This window comes from Pavona decussata, unplaced genomic scaffold, assembly GCF_977016875.1.
Source record: "Pavona decussata unplaced genomic scaffold, jaPavDecu1.1 SCAFFOLD_79, whole genome shotgun sequence".
Classification (NCBI taxonomy): domain Eukaryota; kingdom Metazoa; phylum Cnidaria; class Anthozoa; order Scleractinia; family Agariciidae; genus Pavona; species Pavona decussata.
The window spans coordinates 741,124-762,238 of record NW_028145497.1 but is presented as its reverse complement, the minus strand read 5'-3'; positions in this window follow the sequence as shown (position 1 = coordinate 762,238).

Genomic DNA, 21,115 nt, shown 5'->3' with positions numbered 1-21,115 from the left:
AAACTGTTGCCATCCAACAGCCAACTTGAGTCTTGTGTTTATGTTCCATGTCTTCAAGGCAATCTGACAGCTTCATGTAGTCTGCAATTGAAATCAGAGCAAACTAATGCAGCCATACCTATACTCACTCAAGCGAGAAAATGCATTAAGTGTCAAATTCCGACCCACCCTACCCCCCCTGGATTTAAGTAAGGCACCCCCGAGTCATGTGGCCTGTTAGCCCTGCTCCTGTAGTGTCTAGCCAGACTATCCTTGACGGCAAGCCCCCTACAAATAAGAGCTCCACTCAAGGCAGAAACACAGCCTGCGGCTGTGTTCCTGCCTGGCTCCCAGCCTTAACTTTTGTACTCGTTTTCAAAACTCCAGGCATATATTTCAAGAAAATCCAACTTTTGTTCACTTTAAGGTGGCCTCTGGCACTACATGACATCATTCCAGTCAGCTGCAGAATTAATTTACCAGCTAACCCATCATTCACCAGAGATATATACCTGATTTTATGAAAACCGGGCGCACAACTTAAAATGCCTTGTCCACTAGAATCCCCCTGTTTGCTGGAAACTTACCGTGACACCGCAAACTGTTGCCATCCAACAGCCAACTTGAGTCTTGTGTTTATGTTCCATGTCTTCAAGGCAATCTGACAGCTTCATGTAGTCTGCAATTGAAATCAGAGCAAACTAATGCAGCCATACCTATACTCACTCAAGCGAGAAAATGCATTAAGTGTCAAATTCCGACCCACCCTACCCCCCCTGGATTTAAGTAAGGCACCCCCGAGTCATGTGGCCTGTTAGCCCTGCTCCTGTAGTGTCTAGCCAGACTATCCTTGACGGCAAGCCCCCTACAAATAAGAGCTCCACTCAAGGCAGAAACACAGCCTGCGGCTGTGTTCCTGCCTGGCTCCCAGCCTTAAATTTTGCACTCGTTTTCAAAACTCCAGGCATATATTTCAAGAAAATCCAACTTTTGTTCACTTTAAGGTGGCCTCTGGCACTACATGACATCATTCCAGTCAGCTGCAGAATTAATTTACCAGCTAACCCATCATTCACCAGAGATATATACCTGATTTTATGAAAACCGGGCGCACAACTTAAAATGCCTTGTCCACTAGAATCCCCCTGTTTGCTGGAAACTTACCGTGACACCGCAAACTGTTGCCATCCAACAGCCAACTTGAGTCTTGTGTTTATGTTCCATGTCTTCAAGGCAATCTGACAGCTTCATGTAGTCTGCAATTGAAATCAGAGCAAACTAATGCAGCCATACCTATACTCACTCAAGCGAGAAAATGCATTAAGTGTCAAATTCCGACCCACCCTACCCCCCCTGGATTTAAGTAAGGCACCCCCGAGTCATGTGGCCTGTTAGCCCTGCTTCTGTAGTGTCTAGCCAGACTATCCTTGACGGCAAGCCCCCTACAAATAAGAGCTCCACTCAAGGCAGAAACACAGCCTGCGGCTGTGTTCCTGCCTGGCTCCCAGCCTTAAATTTTGCACTCGTTTTCAAAACTCCAGGCATATATTTCAAGAAAATCCAACTTTTGTTCACTTTAAGGTGGCCTCTGGCACTACATGACATCATTCCAGTCAGCTGCAGAATTAATTTACCAGCTAACCCATCATTCACCAGAGATATATACCTGATTTTATGAAAACCGGGCGCACAACTTAAAATGCCTTGTCCACTAGAATCCCCCTGTTTGCTGGAAACTTACCGTGACACCGCAAACTGTTGCCATCCAACAGCCAACTTGAGTCTTGTGTTTATGTTCCATGTCTTCAAGGCAATCTGACAGCTTCATGTAGTCTGCAATTGAAATCAGAGCAAACTAATGCAGCCATACCTATACTCACTCAAGCGAGAAAATGCATTAAGTGTCAAATTCCGACCCACCCTACCCCCCCTGGATTTAAGTAAGGCACCCCCGAGTCATGTGGCCTGTTAGCCCTGCTCCTGTAGTGTCTAGCCAGACTATCCTTGACGGCAAGCCCCGTACAAATAAGAGCTCCACTCAAGGCAGAAACACAGCCTGCGGCTGTGTTCCTGCCTGGCTCCCAGCCTTAAATTTTGCACTCGTTTTCAAAACTCCAGGCATATATTTCAAGAAAATCCAACTTTTGTTCACTTTAAGGTGGCCTCTGGCACTACATGACATCATTCCAGTCAGCTGCAGAATTAATTTACCAGCTAACCCATCATTCACCAGAGATATATACCTGATTTTATGAAAACCGGGCGCACAACTTAAAATGCCTTGTCCACTAGAATCCCCCTGTTTGCTGGAAACTTACCGTGACACCGCAAACTGTTGCCATCCAACAGCCAACTTGAGTCTTGTGTTTATGTTCCATGTCTTCAAGGCAATCTGACAGCTTCATGTAGTCTGCAATTGAAATCAGAGCAAACTAATGCAGCCATACCTATACTCACTCAAGCGAGAAAATGCATTAAGTGTCAAATTCCGACCCACCCTACCCCCCCTGGATTTAAGTAAGGCACCCCCGAGTCATGTGGCCTGTTAGCCCTGCTCCTGTAGTGTCTAGCCAGACTATCCTTGACGGCAAGCCCCCTACAAATAAGAGCTCCACTCAAGGCAGAAACACAGCCTGCGGCTGTGTTCCTGCCTGGCTCCCAGCCTTAAATTTTGCACTCGTTTTCAAAACTCCAGGCATATATTTCAAGAAAATCCAACTTTTGTTCACTTTAAGGTGGCCTCTGGCACTACATGACATCATTCCAGTCAGCTGCAGAATTAATTTACCAGCTAACCCATCATTCACCAGAGATATATACCTGATTTTATGAAAACCGGGCGCACAACTTAAAATGCCTTGTCCACTAGAATCCCCCTGTTTGCTGGAAACTTACCGTGACACCGCAAACTGTTGCCATCCAACAGCCAACTTGAGTCTTGTGTTTATGTTCCATGTCTTCAAGGCAATCTGACAGCTTCATGTAGTCTGCAATTGAAATCAGAGCAAACTAATGCAGCCATACCTATACTCACTCAAGCGAGAAAATGCATTAAGTGTCAAATTCCGACCCACCCTACCCCCCCTGGATTTAAGTAAGGCACCCCCGAGTCATGTGGCCTGTTAGCCCTGCTCCTGTAGTGTCTAGCCAGACTATCCTTGACGGCAAGCCCCCTACAAATAAGAGCTCCACTCAAGGCAGAAACACAGCCTGCGGCTGTGTTCCTGCCTGGCTCCCAGCCTTAAATTTTGCACTCGTTTTCAAAACTCCAGGCATATATTTCAAGAAAATCCAACTTTTGTTCACTTTAAGGTGGCCTCTGGCACTACATGACATCATTCCAGTCAGCTGCAGAATTAATTTACCAGCTAACCCATCATTCACCAGAGATATATACCTGATTTTATGAAAACCGGGCGCACAACTTAAAATGCCTTGTCCACTAGAATCCCCCTGTTTGCTGGAAACTTACCGTGACACCGCAAACTGTTGCCATCCAACAGCCAACTTGAGTCTTGTGTTTATGTTCCATGTCTTCAAGGCAATCTGACAGCTTCATGTAGTCTGCAATTGAAATCAGAGCAAACTAATGCAGCCATACCTATACTCACTCAAGCGAGAAAATGCATTAAGTGTCAAATTCCGACCCACCCTACCCCCCCTGGATTTAAGTAAGGCACCCCCGAGTCATGTGGCCTGTTAGCCCTGCTCCTGTAGTGTCTAGCCAGACTATCCTTGACGGCAAGCCCCCTACAAATAAGAGCTCCACTCAAGGCAGAAACACAGCCTGCGGCTGTGTTCCTGCCTGGCTCCCACCCTTAACTTTTGTACTCGTTTTCAAAACTCCAGGCATATATTTCAAGAAAATCCAACTTTTGTTCACTTTAAGGTGGCCTCTGGCACTACATGACATCATTCCAGTCAGCTGCAGAATTAATTTACCAGCTAACCCATCATTCACCAGAGATATATACCTGATTTTATGAAAACCGGGCGCACAACTTAAAATGCCTTGTCCACTAGAATCCCCCTGTTTGCTGGAAACTTACCGTGACACCGCAAACTGTTGCCATCCAACAGCCAACTTGAGTCTTGTGTTTATGTTCCATGTCTTCAAGGCAATCTGACAGCTTCATGTAGTCTGCAATTGAAATCAGAGCAAACTAATGCAGCCATACCTATACTCACTCAAGCGAGAAAATGCATTAAGTGTCAAATTCCGACCCACCCTACCCCCCCTGGATTTAAGTAAGGCACCCCCGAGTCATGTGGCCTGTTAGCCCTGCTCCTGTAGTGTCTAGCCAGACTATCCTTGACGGCAAGCCCCCTACAAATAAGAGCTCCACTCAAGGCAGAAACACAGCCTGCGGCTGTGTTCCTGCCTGGCTCCCAGCCTTAACTTTTGTACTCGTTTTCAAAACTCCAGGCATATATTTCAAGAAAATCCAACTTTTGTTCACTTTAAGGTGGCCTCTGGCACTACATGACATCATTCCAGTCAGCTGCAGAATTAATTTACCAGCTAACCCATCATTCACCAGAGATATATACCTGATTTTATGAAAACCGGGCGCACAACTTAAAATGCCTTGTCCACTAGAATCCCCCTGTTTGCTGGAAACTTACCGTGACACCGCAAACTGTTGCCATCCAACAGCCAACTTGAGTCTTGTGTTTATGTTCCATGTCTTCAAGGCAATCTGACAGCTTCATGTAGTCTGCAATTGAAATCAGAGCAAACTAATGCAGCCATACCTATACTCACTCAAGCGAGAAAATGCATTAAGTGTCAAATTCCGACCCACCCTACCCCCCCTGGATTTAAGTAAGGCACCCCCGAGTCATGTGGCCTGTTAGCCCTGCTCCTGTAGTGTCTAGCCAGACTATCCTTGACGGCAAGCCCCCTACAAATAAGAGCTCCACTCAAGGCAGAAACACAGCCTGCGGCTGTGTTCCTGCCTGGCTCCCAGCCTTAAATTTTGCACTCGTTTTCAAAACTCCAGGCATATATTTCAAGAAAATCCAACTTTTGTTCACTTTAAGGTGGCCTCTGGCACTACATGACATCATTCCAGTCAGCTGCAGAATTAATTTACCAGCTAACCCATCATTCACCAGAGATATATACCTGATTTTATGAAAACCGGGCGCACAACTTAAAATGCCTTGTCCACTAGAATCCCCCTGTTTGCTGGAAACTTACCGTGACACCGCAAACTGTTGCCATCCAACAGCCAACTTGAGTCTTGTGTTTATGTTCCATGTCTTCAAGGCAATCTGACAGCTTCATGTAGTCTGCAATTGAAATCAGAGCAAACTAATGCAGCCATACCTATACTCACTCAAGCGAGAAAATGCATTAAGTGTCAAATTCCGACCCACCCTACCCCCCCTGGATTTAAGTAAGGCACCCCCGAGTCATGTGGCCTGTTAGCCCTGCTCCTGTACTGTCTAGCCAGACTATCCTTGACGGCAAGCCCCCTACAAATAAGAGCTCCACTCAAGGCAGAAACACAGCCTGCGGCTGTGTTCCTGCCTGGCTCCCAGCCTTAAATTTTGCACTCGTTTTCAAAACTCCAGGCATATATTTCAAGAAAATCCAACTTTTGTTCACTTTAAGGTGGCCTCTGGCACTACATGACATCATTCCAGTCAGCTGCAGAATTAATTTACCAGCTAACCCATCATTCACCAGAGATATATACCTGATTTTATGAAAACCGGGCGCACAACTTAAAATGCCTTGTCCACTAGAATCCCCCTGTTTGCTGGAAACTTACCGTGACACCGCAAACTGTTGCCATCCAACAGCCAACTTGAGTCTTGTGTTTATGTTCCATGTCTTCAAGGCAATCTGACAGCTTCATGTAGTCTGCAATTGAAATCAGAGCAAACTAATGCAGCCATACCTATACTTACTCAAGCGAGAAAATGCATTAAGTGTCAAATTCCGACCCACCCTACCCCCCCTGGATTTAAGTAAGGCACCCCCGAGTCATGTGGCCTGTTAGCCCTGCTCCTGTACTGTCTAGCCAGACTATCCTTGACGGCAAGCCCCCTACAAATAAGAGCTCCACTCAAGGCAGAAACACAGCCTGCGGCTGTGTTCCTGCCTGGCTCCCAGCCTTAAATTTTGCACTCGTTTTCAAAACTCCAGGCATATATTTCAAGAAAATCCAACTTTTGTTCACTTTAAGGTGGCCTCTGGCACTACATGACATCATTCCAGTCAGCTGCAGAATTAATTTACCAGCTAACCCATCATTCACCAGAGATATATACCTGATTTTATGAAAACCGGGCGCACAACTTAAAATGCCTTGTCCACTAGAATCCCCCTGTTTGCTGGAAACTTACCGTGACACCGCAAACTGTTGCCATCCAACAGCCAACTTGAGTCTTGTGTTTATGTTCCATGTCTTCAAGGCAATCTGACAGCTTCATGTAGTCTGCAATTGAAATCAGAGCAAACTAATGCAGCCCTACCTATACTCACTCAAGCGAGAAAATGCATTAAGTGTCAAATTCTGACCCACCCTACCCCCCCTGGATTTAAGTAAGGCACCCCCGAGTCATGTGGCCTGTTAGCCCTGCTCCTGTACTGTCTAGCCAGACTATCCTTGACGGCAAGCCCCCTACAAATAAGAGCTCCACTCAAGGCAGAAACACAGCCTGCGGCTGTGTTCCTGCCTGGCTCCCAGCCTTAAATTTTGCACTCGTTTTCAAAACTCCAGGCATATATTTCAAGAAAATCCAACTTTTGTTCACTTTAAGGTGGCCTCTGGCACTACATGACATCATTCCAGTCAGCTGCAGAATTAATTTACCAGCTAACCCATCATTCACCAGAGATATATACCTGATTTTATGAAAACCGGGCGCACAACTTAAAATGCCTTGTCCACTAGAATCCCCCTGTTTGCTGGAAACTTACCGTGACACCGCAAACTGTTGCCATCCAACAGCCAACTTGAGTCTTGTGTTTATGTTTCATGTCTTCAAGGCAATCTGACAGCTTCATGTAGTCTGCAATTGAAATCAGAGCAAACTAATGCAGCCCTACCTATACTCACTCAAGCGAGAAAATGCATTAAGTGTCAAATTCTGACCCACCCTACCCCCCCTGGATTTAAGTAAGGCACCCCCGAGTCATGTGGCCTGTTAGCCCTGCTCCTGTACTGTCTAGCCAGACTATCCTTGACGGCAAGCCCCCTACAAATAAGAGCTCCACTCAAGGCAGAAACACAGCCTGCGGCTGTGTTCCTGCCTGGCTCCCAGCCTTAAATTTTGCACTCGTTTTCAAAACTCCAGGCATATATTTCAAGAAAATCCAACTTTTGTTCACTTTAAGGTGGCCTCTGGCACTACATGACATCATTCCAGTCCGCTGCAGAATTAATTTACCAGCTAACCCATCATTCACCAGAGATATATACCTGATTTTATGAAAACCGGGCGCACAACTTAAAATGCCTTGTCCACTAGAATCCCCCTGTTTGCTGGAAACTTACCGTGACACCGCAAACTGTTGCCATCCAACAGCCAACTTGAGTCTTGTGTTTATGTTCCATGTCTTCAAGGCAATCTGACAGCTTCATGTAGTCTGCAATTGAAATCAGAGCAAACTAATGCAGCCATACCTATACTTACTCAAGCGAGAAAATGCATTAAGTGTCAAATTCCGACCCACCCTACCCCCCCTGGATTTAAGTAAGGCACCCCCGAGTCATGTGGCCTGTTAGCCCTACTCCTGTACTGTCTAGCCAGACTATCCTTGACGGCAAGCCCCCTACAAATAAGAGCTCCACTCAAGGCAGAAACACAGCCTGCGGCTGTGTTCCTGCCTGGCTCCCAGCCTTAAATTTTGCACTCGTTTTCAAAACTCCAGGCATATATTTCAAGAAAATCCAACTTTTGTTCACTTTAAGGTGGCCTCTGGCACTACATGACATCATTCCAGTCAGCTGCAGAATTAATTTACCAGCTAACCCATCATTCACCAGAGATATATACCTGATTTTATGAAAACCGGGCGCACAACTTAAAATGCCTTGTCCACTAGAATCCCCCTGTTTGCTGGAAACTTACCGTGACACCGCAAACTGTTGCCATCCAACAGCCAACTTGAGTCTTGTGTTTATGTTCCATGTCTTCAAGGCAATCTGACAGCTTCATGTAGTCTGCAATTGAAATCAGAGCAAACTAATGCAGCCCTACCTATACTCACTCAAGCGAGAAAATGCATTAAGTGTCAAATTCTGACCCACCCTACCCCCCCTGGATTTAAGTAAGGCACCCCCGAGTCATGTGGCCTGTTAGCCCTACTCCTGTACTGTCTAGCCAGACTATCCTTGACGGCAAGCCCCCTACAAATAAGAGCTCCACTCAAGGCAGAAACACAGCCTGCGGCTGTGTTCCTGCCTGGCTCCCAGCCTTAAATTTTGCACTCGTTTTCAAAACTCCAGGCATATATTTCAAGAAAATCCAACTTTTGTTCACTTTAAGGTGGCCTCTGGCACTACATGACATCATTCCAGTCAGCTGCAGAATTAATTTACCAGCTAACCCATCATTCACCAGAGATATATACCTGATTTTATGAAAACCGGGCGCACAACTTAAAATGCCTTGTCCACTAGAATCCCCCTGTTTGCTGGAAACTTACCGTGACACCGCAAACTGTTGCCATCCAACAGCCAACTTGAGTCTTGTGTTTATGTTCCATGTCTTCAAGGCAATCTGACAGCTTCATGTAGTCTGCAATTGAAATCAGAGCAAACTAATGCAGCCCTACCTATACTCACTCAAGCGAGAAAATGCATTAAGTGTCAAATTCTGACCCACCCTACCCCCCCTGGATTTAAGTAAGGCACCCCCGAGTCATGTGGCCTGTTAGCCCTGCTCCTGTACTGTCTAGCCAGACTATCCTTGACGGCAAGCCCCCTACAAATAAGAGCTCCACTCAAGGCAGAAACACAGCCTGCGGCTGTGTTCCTGCCTGGCTCCCAGCCTTAAATTTTGCACTCGTTTTCAAAACTCCAGGCATATATTTCAAGAAAATCCAACTTTTGTTCACTTTAAGGTGGCCTCTGGCACTACATGACTTCATTCCAGTCCGCTGCAGAATTAATTTACCAGCTAACCCATCATTCACCAGAGATATATACCTGATTTTATGAAAACCGGGCGCACAACTTAAAATGCCTTGTCCACTAGAATCCCCCTGTTTGCTGGAAACTTACCGTGACACCGCAAACTGTTGCCATCCAACAGCCAACTTGAGTCTTGTGTTTATGTTCCATGTCTTCAAGGCAATCTGACAGCTTCATGTAGTCTGCAATTGAAATCAGAGCAAACTAATGCAGCCATACCTATACTTACTCAAGCGAGAAAATGCATTAAGTGTCAAATTCCGACCCACCCTACCCCCCCTGGATTTAAGTAAGGCACCCCCGAGTCATGTGGCCTGTTAGCCCTACTCCTGTACTGTCTAGCCAGACTATCCTTGACGGCAAGCCCCCTACAAATAAGAGCTCCACTCAAGGCAGAAACACAGCCTGCGGCTGTGTTCCTGCCTGGCTCCCAGCCTTAAATTTTGCACTCGTTTTCAAAACTCCAGGCATATATTTCAAGAAAATCCAACTTTTGTTCACTTTAAGGTGGCCTCTGGCACTACATGACATCATTCCAGTCAGCTGCAGAATTAATTTACCAGCTAACCCATCATTCACCAGAGATATATACCTGATTTTATGAAAACCGGGCGCACAACTTAAAATGCCTTGTCCACTAGAATCCCCCTGTTTGCTGGAAACTTACCGTGACACCGCAAACTGTTGCCATCCAACAGCCAACTTGAGTCTTGTGTTTATGTTTCATGTCTTCAAGGCAATCTGACAGCTTCATGTAGTCTGCAATTGAAATCAGAGCAAACTAATGCAGCCCTACCTATACTCACTCAAGCGAGAAAATGCATTAAGTGTCAAATTCTGACCCACCCTACCCCCCCTGGATTTAAGTAAGGCACCCCCGAGTCATGTGGCCTGTTAGCCCTGCTCCTGTACTGTCTAGCCAGACTATCCTTGACGGCAAGCCCCCTACAAATAAGAGCTCCACTCAAGGCAGAAACACAGCCTGCGGCTGTGTTCCTGCCTGGCTCCCAGCCTTAAATTTTGCACTCGTTTTCAAAACTCCAGGCATATATTTCAAGAAAATCCAACTTTTGTTCACTTTAAGGTGGCCTCTGGCACTACATGACATCATTCCAGTCCGCTGCAGAATTAATTTACCAGCTAACCCATCATTCACCAGAGATATATACCTGATTTTATGAAAACCGGGCGCACAACTTAAAATGCCTTGTCCACTAGAATCCCCCTGTTTGCTGGAAACTTACCGTGACACCGCAAACTGTTGCCATCCAACAGCCAACTTGAGTCTTGTGTTTATGTTCCATGTCTTCAAGGCAATCTGACAGCTTCATGTAGTCTGCAATTGAAATCAGAGCAAACTAATGCAGCCATACCTATACTTACTCAAGCGAGAAAATGCATTAAGTGTCAAATTCCGACCCACCCTACCCCCCCTGGATTTAAGTAAGGCACCCCCGAGTCATGTGGCCTGTTAGCCCTACTCCTGTACTGTCTAGCCAGACTATCCTTGACGGCAAGCCCCCAACAAATAAGAGCTCCACTCAAGGCAGAAACACAGCCTGCGGCTGTGTTCCTGCCTGGCTCCCAGCCTTAAATTTTGCACTCGTTTTCAAAACTCCAGGCATATATTTCAAGAAAATCCAACTTTTGTTCACTTTAAGGTGGCCTCTGGCACTACATGACATCATTCCAGTCAGCTGCAGAATTAATTTACCAGCTAACCCATCATTCACCAGAGATATATACCTGATTTTATGAAAACCGGGCGCACAACTTAAAATGCCTTGTCCACTAGAATCCCCCTGTTTGCTGGAAACTTACCGTGACACCGCAAACTGTTGCCATCCAACAGCCAACTTGAGTCTTGTGTTTATGTTCCATGTCTTCAAGGCAATCTGACAGCTTCATGTAGTCTGCAATTGAAATCAGAGCAAACTAATGCAGCCCTACCTATACTCACTCAAGCGAGAAAATGCATTAAGTGTCAAATTCTGACCCACCCTACCCCCCCTGGATTTAAGTAAGGCACCCCCGAGTCATGTGGCCTGTTAGCCCTGCTCCTGTACTGTCAAGCCAAACTATCCTTGACGGCAAGCCCCCTACAAATAAGAGCTCCACTCAAGGCAGAAACACAGCCTGCGGCTGTGTTCCTGCCTGGCTCCCAGCCTTAAATTTTGCACTCGTTTTCAAAACTCCAGGCATATATTTCAAGAAAATCCAACTTTTGTTCACTTTAAGGTGGCCTCTGGCACTACATGACATCATTCCAGTCAGCTGCAGAATTAATTTACCAGCTAACCCATCATTCACCAGAGATATATACCTGATTTTATGAAAACCGGGCGCACAACTTAAAATGCCTTGTCCACTAGAATCCCCCTGTTTGCTGGAAACTTACCGTGACACCGCAAACTGTTGCCATCCAACAGCCAACTTGAGTCTTGTGTTTATGTTTCATGTCTTCAAGGCAATCTGACAGCTTCATGTAGTCTGCAATTGAAATCAGAGCAAACTAATGCAGCCCTACCTATACTCACTCAAGCGAGAAAATGCATTAAGTGTCAAATTCTGACCCACCCTACCCCCCCTGGATTTAAGTAAGGCACCCCCGAGTCATGTGGCCTGTTAGCCCTGCTCCTGTACTGTCTAGCCAGACTATCCTTGACGGCAAGCCCCCTACAAATAAGAGCTCCACTCAAGGCAGAAACACAGCCTGCGGCTGTGTTCCTGCCTGGCTCCCAGCCTTAAATTTTGCACTCGTTTTCAAAACTCCAGGCATATATTTCAAGAAAATCCAACTTTTGTTCACTTTAAGGTGGCCTCTGGCACTACATGACATCATTCCAGTCCGCTGCAGAATTAATTTACCAGCTAACCCATCATTCACCAGAGATATATACCTGATTTTATGAAAACCGGGCGCACAACTTAAAATGCCTTGTCCACTAGAATCCCCCTGTTTGCTGGAAACTTACCGTGACACCGCAAACTGTTGCCATCCAACAGCCAACTTGAGTCTTGTGTTTATGTTCCATGTCTTCAAGGCAATCTGACAGCTTCATGTAGTCTGCAATTGAAATCAGAGCAAACTAATGCAGCCATACCTATACTTACTCAAGCGAGAAAATGCATTAAGTGTCAAATTCCGACCCACCCTACCCCCCCTGGATTTAAGTAAGGCACCCCCGAGTCATGTGGCCTGTTAGCCCTACTCCTGTACTGTCTAGCCAGACTATCCTTGACGGCAAGCCCCCTACAAATAAGAGCTCCACTCAAGGCAGAAACACAGCCTGCGGCTGTGTTCCTGCCTGGCTCCCAGCCTTAAATTTTGCACTCGTTTTCAAAACTCCAGGCATATATTTCAAGAAAATCCAACTTTTGTTCACTTTAAGGTGGCCTCTGGCACTACATGACATCATTCCAGTCAGCTGCAGAATTAATTTACCAGCTAACCCATCATTCACCAGAGATATATACCTGATTTTATGAAAACCGGGCGCACAACTTAAAATGCCTTGTCCACTAGAATCCCCCTGTTTGCTGGAAACTTACCGTGACACCGCAAACTGTTGCCATCCAACAGCCAACTTGAGTCTTGTGTTTATGTTCCATGTCTTCAAGGCAATCTGACAGCTTCATGTAGTCTGCAATTGAAATCAGAGCAAACTAATGCAGCCCTACCTATACTCACTCAAGCGAGAAAATGCATTAAGTGTCAAATTCTGACCCACCCTACCCCCCCTGGATTTAAGTAAGGCACCCCCGAGTCATGTGGCCTGTTAGCCCTACTCCTGTACTGTCTAGCCAGACTATCCTTGACGGCAAGCCCCCTACAAATAAGAGCTCCACTCAAGGCAGAAACACAGCCTGCGGCTGTGTTCCTGCCTGGCTCCCAGCCTTAAATTTTGCACTCGTTTTCAAAACTCCAGGCATATATTTCAAGAAAATCCAACTTTTGTTCACTTTAAGGTGGCCTCTGGCACTACATGACATCATTCCAGTCAGCTGCAGAATTAATTTACCAGCTAACCCATCATTCACCAGAGATATATACCTGATTTTATGAAAACCGGGCGCACAACTTAAAATGCCTTGTCCACTAGAATCCCCCTGTTTGCTGGAAACTTACCGTGACACCGCAAACTGTTGCCATCCAACAGCCAACTTGAGTCTTGTGTTTATGTTCCATGTCTTCAAGGCAATCTGACAGCTTCATGTAGTCTGCAATTGAAATCAGAGCAAACTAATGCAGCCCTACCTATACTCACTCAAGCGAGAAAATGCATTAAGTGTCAAATTCTGACCCACCCTACCCCCCCTGGATTTAAGTAAGGCACCCCCGAGTCATGTGGCCTGTTAGCCCTGCTCCTGTACTGTCTAGCCAGACTATCCTTGACGGCAAGCCCCCTACAAATAAGAGCTCCACTCAAGGCAGAAACACAGCCTGCGGCTGTGTTCCTGCCTGGCTCCCAGCCTTAAATTTTGCACTCGTTTTCAAAACTCCAGGCATATATTTCAAGAAAATCCAACTTTTGTTCACTTTAAGGTGGCCTCTGGCACTACATGACTTCATTCCAGTCCGCTGCAGAATTAATTTACCAGCTAACCCATCATTCACCAGAGATATATACCTGATTTTATGAAAACCGGGCGCACAACTTAAAATGCCTTGTCCACTAGAATCCCCCTGTTTGCTGGAAACTTACCGTGACACCGCAAACTGTTGCCATCCAACAGCCAACTTGAGTCTTGTGTTTATGTTCCATGTCTTCAAGGCAATCTGACAGCTTCATGTAGTCTGCAATTGAAATCAGAGCAAACTAATGCAGCCATACCTATACTTACTCAAGCGAGAAAATGCATTAAGTGTCAAATTCCGACCCACCCTACCCCCCCTGGATTTAAGTAAGGCACCCCCGAGTCATGTGGCCTGTTAGCCCTACTCCTGTACTGTCTAGCCAGACTATCCTTGACGGCAAGCCCCCTACAAATAAGAGCTCCACTCAAGGCAGAAACACAGCCTGCGGCTGTGTTCCTGCCTGGCTCCCAGCCTTAAATTTTGCACTCGTTTTCAAAACTCCAGGCATATATTTCAAGAAAATCCAACTTTTGTTCACTTTAAGGTGGCCTCTGGCACTACATGACATCATTCCAGTCAGCTGCAGAATTAATTTACCAGCTAACCCATCATTCACCAGAGATATATACCTGATTTTATGAAAACCGGGCGCACAACTTAAAATGCCTTGTCCACTAGAATCCCCCTGTTTGCTGGAAACTTACCGTGACACCGCAAACTGTTGCCATCCAACAGCCAACTTGAGTCTTGTGTTTATGTTCCATGTCTTCAAGGCAATCTGACAGCTTCATGTAGTCTGCAATTGAAATCAGAGCAAACTAATGCAGCCCTACCTATACTCACTCAAGCGAGAAAATGCATTAAGTGTCAAATTCTGACCCACCCTACCCCCCCTGGATTTAAGTAAGGCACCCCCGAGTCATGTGGCCTGTTAGCCCTACTCCTGTACTGTCTAGCCAGACTATCCTTGACGGCAAGCCCCCTACAAATAAGAGCTCCACTCAAGGCAGAAACACAGCCTGCGGCTGTGTTCCTGCCTGGCTCCCAGCCTTAAATTTTGCACTCGTTTTCAAAACTCCAGGCATATATTTCAAGAAAATCCAACTTTTGTTCACTTTAAGGTGGCCTCTGGCACTACATGACATCATTCCAGTCAGCTGCAGAATTAATTTACCAGCTAACCCATCATTCACCAGAGATATATACCTGATTTTATGAAAACCGGGCGCACAACTTAAAATGCCTTGTCCACTAGAATCCCCCTGTTTGCTGGAAACTTACCGTGACACCGCAAACTGTTGCCATCCAACAGCCAACTTGAGTCTTGTGTTTATGTTCCATGTCTTCAAGGCAATCTGACAGCTTCATGTAGTCTGCAATTGAAATCAGAGCAAACTAATGCAGCCCTATCTATACTCACTCAAGCGAGAAAATGCATTAAGTGTCAAATTCTGACCCACCCTACCCCCCCTGGATTTAAGTAAGGCACCCCCGAGTCATGTGGCCTGTTAGCCCTGCTCCTGTACTGTCTAGCCAGACTATCCTTGACGGCAAGCCCCCTACAAATAAGAGCTCCACTCAAGGCAGAAACACAGCCTGCGGCTGTGTTCCTGCCTGGCTCCCAGCCTTAAATTTTGCACTCGTTTTCAAAACTCCAGGCATATATTTCAAGAAAATCCAACTTTTGTTCACTTTAAGGTGGCCTTTGGCACTACATGACTTCATTCCAGTCCGCTGCAGAATTAATTTACCAGCTAACCCATCATTCACCAGAGATATATACCTGATTTTATGAAAACCGGGCGCACAACTTAAAATGCCTTGTCCACTAGAATCCCCCTGTTTGCTGGAAACTTACCGTGACACCGCAAACTGTTGCCATCCAACAGCCAACTTGAGTCTTGTGTTTATGTTCCATGTCTTCAAGGCAATCTGACAGCTTCATGTAGTCTGCAATTGAAATCAGAGCAAACTAATGCAGCCATACCTATACTTACTCAAGCGAGAAAATGCATTAAGTGTCAAATTCCGACCCACCCTACCCCCCCTGGATTTAAGTAAGGCACCCCCGAGTCATGTGGCCTGTTAGCCCTACTCCTGTACTGTCTAGCCAGACTATCCTTGACGGCAAGCCCCCTACAAATAAGAGCTCCACTCAAGGCAGAAACACAGCCTGCGGCTGTGTTCCTGCCTGGCTCCCAGCCTTAAATTTTGCACTCGTTTTCAAAACTCCAGGCATATATTTCAAGAAAATCTAACTTTTGTTCACTTTAAGGTGGCCTCTGGCACTACATGACATCATTCCAGTCAGCTGCAGAATTAATTTACCAGCTAACCCATCATTCACCAGAGATATATACCTGATTTTATGAAAACCGGGCGCACAACTTAAAATGCCTTGTCCACTAGAATCCCCCTGTTTGCTGGAAACTTACCGTGACACCGCAAACTGTTGCCATCCAACAGCCAACTTGAGTCTTGTGTTTATGTTCCATGTCTTCAAGGCAATCTGACAGCTTCATGTAGTCTGCAATTGAAATCAGAGCAAACTAATGCAGCCCTACCTATACTCACTCAAGCGAGAAAATGCATTAAGTGTCAAATTCTGACCCACCCTACCCCCCCTGGATTTAAGTAAGGCACCCCCGAGTCATGTGGCCTGTTAGCCCTGCTCCTGTACTGTCTAGCCAGACTATCCTTGACGGCAAGCCCCCTACAAATAAGAGCTCCACTCAAGGCAGAAACACAGCCTGCGGCTGTGTTCCTGCCTGGCTCCCAGCCTTAAATTTTGCACTCGTTTTCAAAACTCCAGGCATATATTTCAAGAAAATCCAACTTTTGTTCACTTTAAGGTGGCCTCTGGCACTACATGACTTCATTCCAGTCCGCTGCAGAATTAATTTACCAGCTAACCCATCATTCACCAGAGATATATACCTGATTTTATGAAAACCGGGCGCACAACTTAAAATGCCTTGTCCACTAGAATCCCCCTGTTTGCTGGAAACTTACCGTGACACCGCAAACTGTTGCCATCCAACAGCCAACTTGAGTCTTGTGTTTATGTTCCATGTCTTCAAGGCAATCTGACAGCTTCATGTAGTCTGCAATTGAAATCAGAGCAAACTAATGCAGCCATACCTATACTTACTCAAGCGAGAAAATGCATTAAGTGTCAAATTCCGACCCACCCTACCCCCCTGGATTTAAGTAAGGCACCCCCGAGTCATGTGGCCTGTTAGCCCTACTCCTGTACTGTCTAGCCAGACTATCCTTGACGGCAAGCCCCCTACAAATAAGAGCTCCACTCAAGGCAGAAACACAGCCTGCGGCTGTGTTCCTGCCTGGCTCCCAGCCTTAAATTTTGCACTCGTTTTCAAAACTCCAGGCATATATTTCAAGAAAATCCAACTTTTGTTCACTTTAAGGTGGCCTCTGGCACTACATGACATCATTCCAGTCAGCTGCAGAATTAATTTACCAGCTAACCCATCATTCACCAGAGATATATACCTGATTTTATGAAAACCGGGCGCACAACTTAAAATGCCTTGTCCACTAGAATCCCCCTGTTTGCTGGAAACTTACCGTGACACCGCAAACTGTTGCCATCCAACAGCCAACTTGAGTCTTGTGTTTATGTTCCATGTCTTCAAGGCAATCTGACAGCTTCATGTAGTCTGCAATTGAAATCAGAGCAAACTAATGCAGCCATACCTATACTTACTCAAGCGAGAAAATGCATTAAGTGTCAAATTCCGACCCACCCTACCCCCCCTGGATTTAAGTAAGGCACCCCCGAGTCATGTGGCCTGTTAGCCCTGCTCCTGTACTGTCTAGCCAGACTATCCTTGACGGCAAGCCCCCTACAAATAAGAGCTCCACTCAAGGCAGAAACACAGCCTGCGGCTGTGTTCCTGCCTGGCTCCCAGCCTTAAATTTTGCACTCGTTTTCAAAACTCCAGGCATATATTTCAAGAAAATCCAACTTTTGTTCACTTTAAGGTGGCCTCTGGCACTACATGACATCATTCCAGTCAGCTGCAGAATTAATTTACCAGCTAACCCATCATTCACCAGAGATATATACCTGATTTTATGAAAACCGGGCGCACAACTTAAAATGCCTTGTCCACTAGAATCCCCCTGTTTGCTGGAAACTTACCGTGACACCGCAAACTGTTGCCATCCAACAGCCAACTTGAGTCTTGTGTTTATGTTCCATGTCTTCAAGGCAATCTGACAGCTTCATGTAGTCTGCAATTGAAATCAGAGCAAACTAATGCAGCCCTACCTATACTCACTCAAGCGAGAAAATGCATTAAGTGTCAAATTCTGACCCACCCTACCCCCCCTGGATTTAAGTAAGGCACCCCCGAGTCATGTGGCCTGTTAGCCCTGCTCCTGTACTGTCTAGCCAGACTATCCTTGACGGCAAGCCCCCTACAAATAAGAGCTCCACTCAAGGCTGAAACACAGCCTGCGGCTGTGTTCCTGCCTGGCTCCCAGCCTTAAATTTTGCACTCGTTTTCAAAACTCCAGGCATATATTTCAAGAAAATCCAACTTTTGTTCACTTTAAGGTGGCCTCTGGCACTACATGACATCATTCCAGTCAGCTGCAGAATTAATTTACCAGCTAACCCATCATTCACCAGAGATATATACCTGATTTTATGAAAACCGGGCGCACAACTTAAAATGCCTTGTCCACTAGAATCCCCCTGTTTGCTGGAAACTTACCGTGACACCGCAAACTGTTGCCATCCAACAGCCAACTTGAGTCTTGTGTTTATGTTCCATGTCTTCAAGGCAATCTGACAGCTTCATGTAGTCTGCAATTGAAATCAGAGCAAACTAATGCAGCCATACCTATACTTACTCAAGCGAGAAAATGCATTAAGTGTCAAATTCCGACCCACCCTACCCCCCCTGGATTTAAGTAAGGCACCCCCGAGTCATGTGGCCTGTTAGCCCTACTCCTGTACTGTCTAGCCAGACTATCCTTGACGGCAAGCCCCCTACAAATAAGAGCTCCACTCAAGGCAGAAACACAGCCTGCGGCTGTGTTCCTGCCTGGCTCCCAGCCTTAAATTTTGCACTCGTTTTCAAAACTCCAGGCATATATTTCAAGAAAATCCAACTTTTGTTCACTTTAAGGTGGCCTCTGGCACTACATGACATCATTCCAGTCCGCTGCAGAATTAATTTACCAGCTAACCCATCATTCACCAGAGATATATACCTGATTTTATGAAAACCGGGCGCACAACTTAAAATGCCTTGTCCACTAGAATCCCCCTGTTTGCTGGAAACTTACCGTGACACCGCAAACTGTTGCCATCCAACAGCCAACTTGAGTCTTGTGTTTATGTTCCATGTCTTCAAGGCAATCTGACAGCTTCATGTAGTCTGCAATTGAAATCAGAGCAAACTAATGCAGCCCTACCTATACTCACTCAAGCGAGAAAATGCATTAAGTGTCAAATTCTGACCCACCCTACCCCCCCTGGATTTAAGTAAGGCACCCCCGAGTCATGTGGCCTGTTAGCCCTGCTCCTGTACTGTCTAGCCAAACTATCCTTGACGGCAAGCCCCCTACAAATAAGAGCTCCACTCAAGGCAGAAACACAGCCTGCGGCTGTGTTCCTGCCTGGCTCCCAGCCTTAAATTTTGCACTCGTTTTCAAAACTCCAGGCATATATTTCAAGAAAATCCAACTTTTGTTCACTTTAAGGTGGCCTCTGGCACTACATGACATCATTCCAGTCAGCTGCAGAATTAATTTACCAGCTAACCCATCATTCACCAGAGATATATACCTGATTTTATGAAAACCGGGCGCACAACTTAAAATGCCTTGTCCACTAGAATCCCCCTGTTTGCTGGAAACTTACCGTGACACCGCAAACTGTTGCCATCCAACAGCCAACTTGAGTCTTGTGTTTATGTTTCATGTCTTCAAGGCAATCTGACAGCTTCATGTAGTCTGCAATTGAAATCAGAGCAAACTAATGCAGCCCTACCTATACTCACTCAAGCGAGAAAATGCATTAAGTGTCAAATTCTGACCCACCCTACCCCCCCTGGATTTAAGTAAGGCACCCCCGAGTCATGTGGCCTGTTAGCCCTGCTCCTGTACTGTCTAGCCAGACTATCCTTGACGGCAAGCCCCCTACAAATAAGAGCTCCACTCAAGGCAGAAACACAGCCTGCGGCTGTGTTCCTGCCTGGCTCCCAGCCTTAAATTTTGCACTCGTTTTCAAAACTCCAGGCATATATTTCAAGAAAATCCAACTTTTGTTCACTTTAAGGTGGCCTCTGGCACTACATGACATCATTCCAGTCCGCTGCAGAATTAATTTACCAGCTAACCCATCATTCACCAGAGATATATACCTGATTTTATGAAAACCGGGCGCACAACTTAAAATGCCTTGTCCACTAGAATCCCCCTGTTTGCTGGAAACTTACCGTGACACCGCAAACTGTTGCCATCCAACAGCCAACTTGAGTCTTGTGTTTATGTTCCATGTCTTCAAGGCAATCTGACAGCTTCATGTAGTCTGCAATTGAAATCAGAGCAAACTAATGCAGCCATACCTATACTTACTCAAGCGAGAAAATGCATTAAGTGTCAAATTCCGACCCACCCTACCCCCCCTGGATTTAAGTAAGGCACCCCCGAGTCATGTGGCCTGTTAGCCCTACTCCTGTACTGTCTAGCCAGACTATCCTTGACGGCAAGCCCCCTACAAATAAGAGCTCCACTCAAGGCAGAAACACAGCCTGCGGCTGTGTTCCTGCCTGGCTCCCAGCCTTAAATTTTGCACTCGTTTTCAAAACTCCAGGCATATATTTCAAGAAAATCCAACTTTTGTTCACTTTAAGGTGGCCTCTGGCACTACATGACATCATTCCAGTCAGCTGCAGAATTAATTTACCAGCTAACCCATCATTCACCAGAGATATATACCTGATTTTATGAAAACCGGGCGCACAACTTAAAATGCCTTGTCCACTAGAATCCCCCTGTTTGCTGGAAACTTACCGTGACACCGCAAACTGTTGCCATCCAACAGCCAACTTGAGTCTTGTGTTTATGTTCCATGTCTTCAAGGCAATCTGACAGCTTCATGTAGTCTGCAATTGAAATCAGAGCAAACTAATGCAGCCATACCTATACTTACTCAAGCGAGAAAATGCATTAAGTGTCAAATTCCGACCCACCCTACCCCCCCTGGATTTAAGTAAGGCACCCCCGAGTCATGTGGCCTGTTAGCCCTACTCCTGTACTGTCTAGCCAGACTATCCTTGACGGCAAGCCCCCTACAAATAAGAGCTCCACTCAAGGCAGAAACACAGCCTGCGGCTGTGTTCCTGCCTGGCTCCCAGCCTTAAATTTT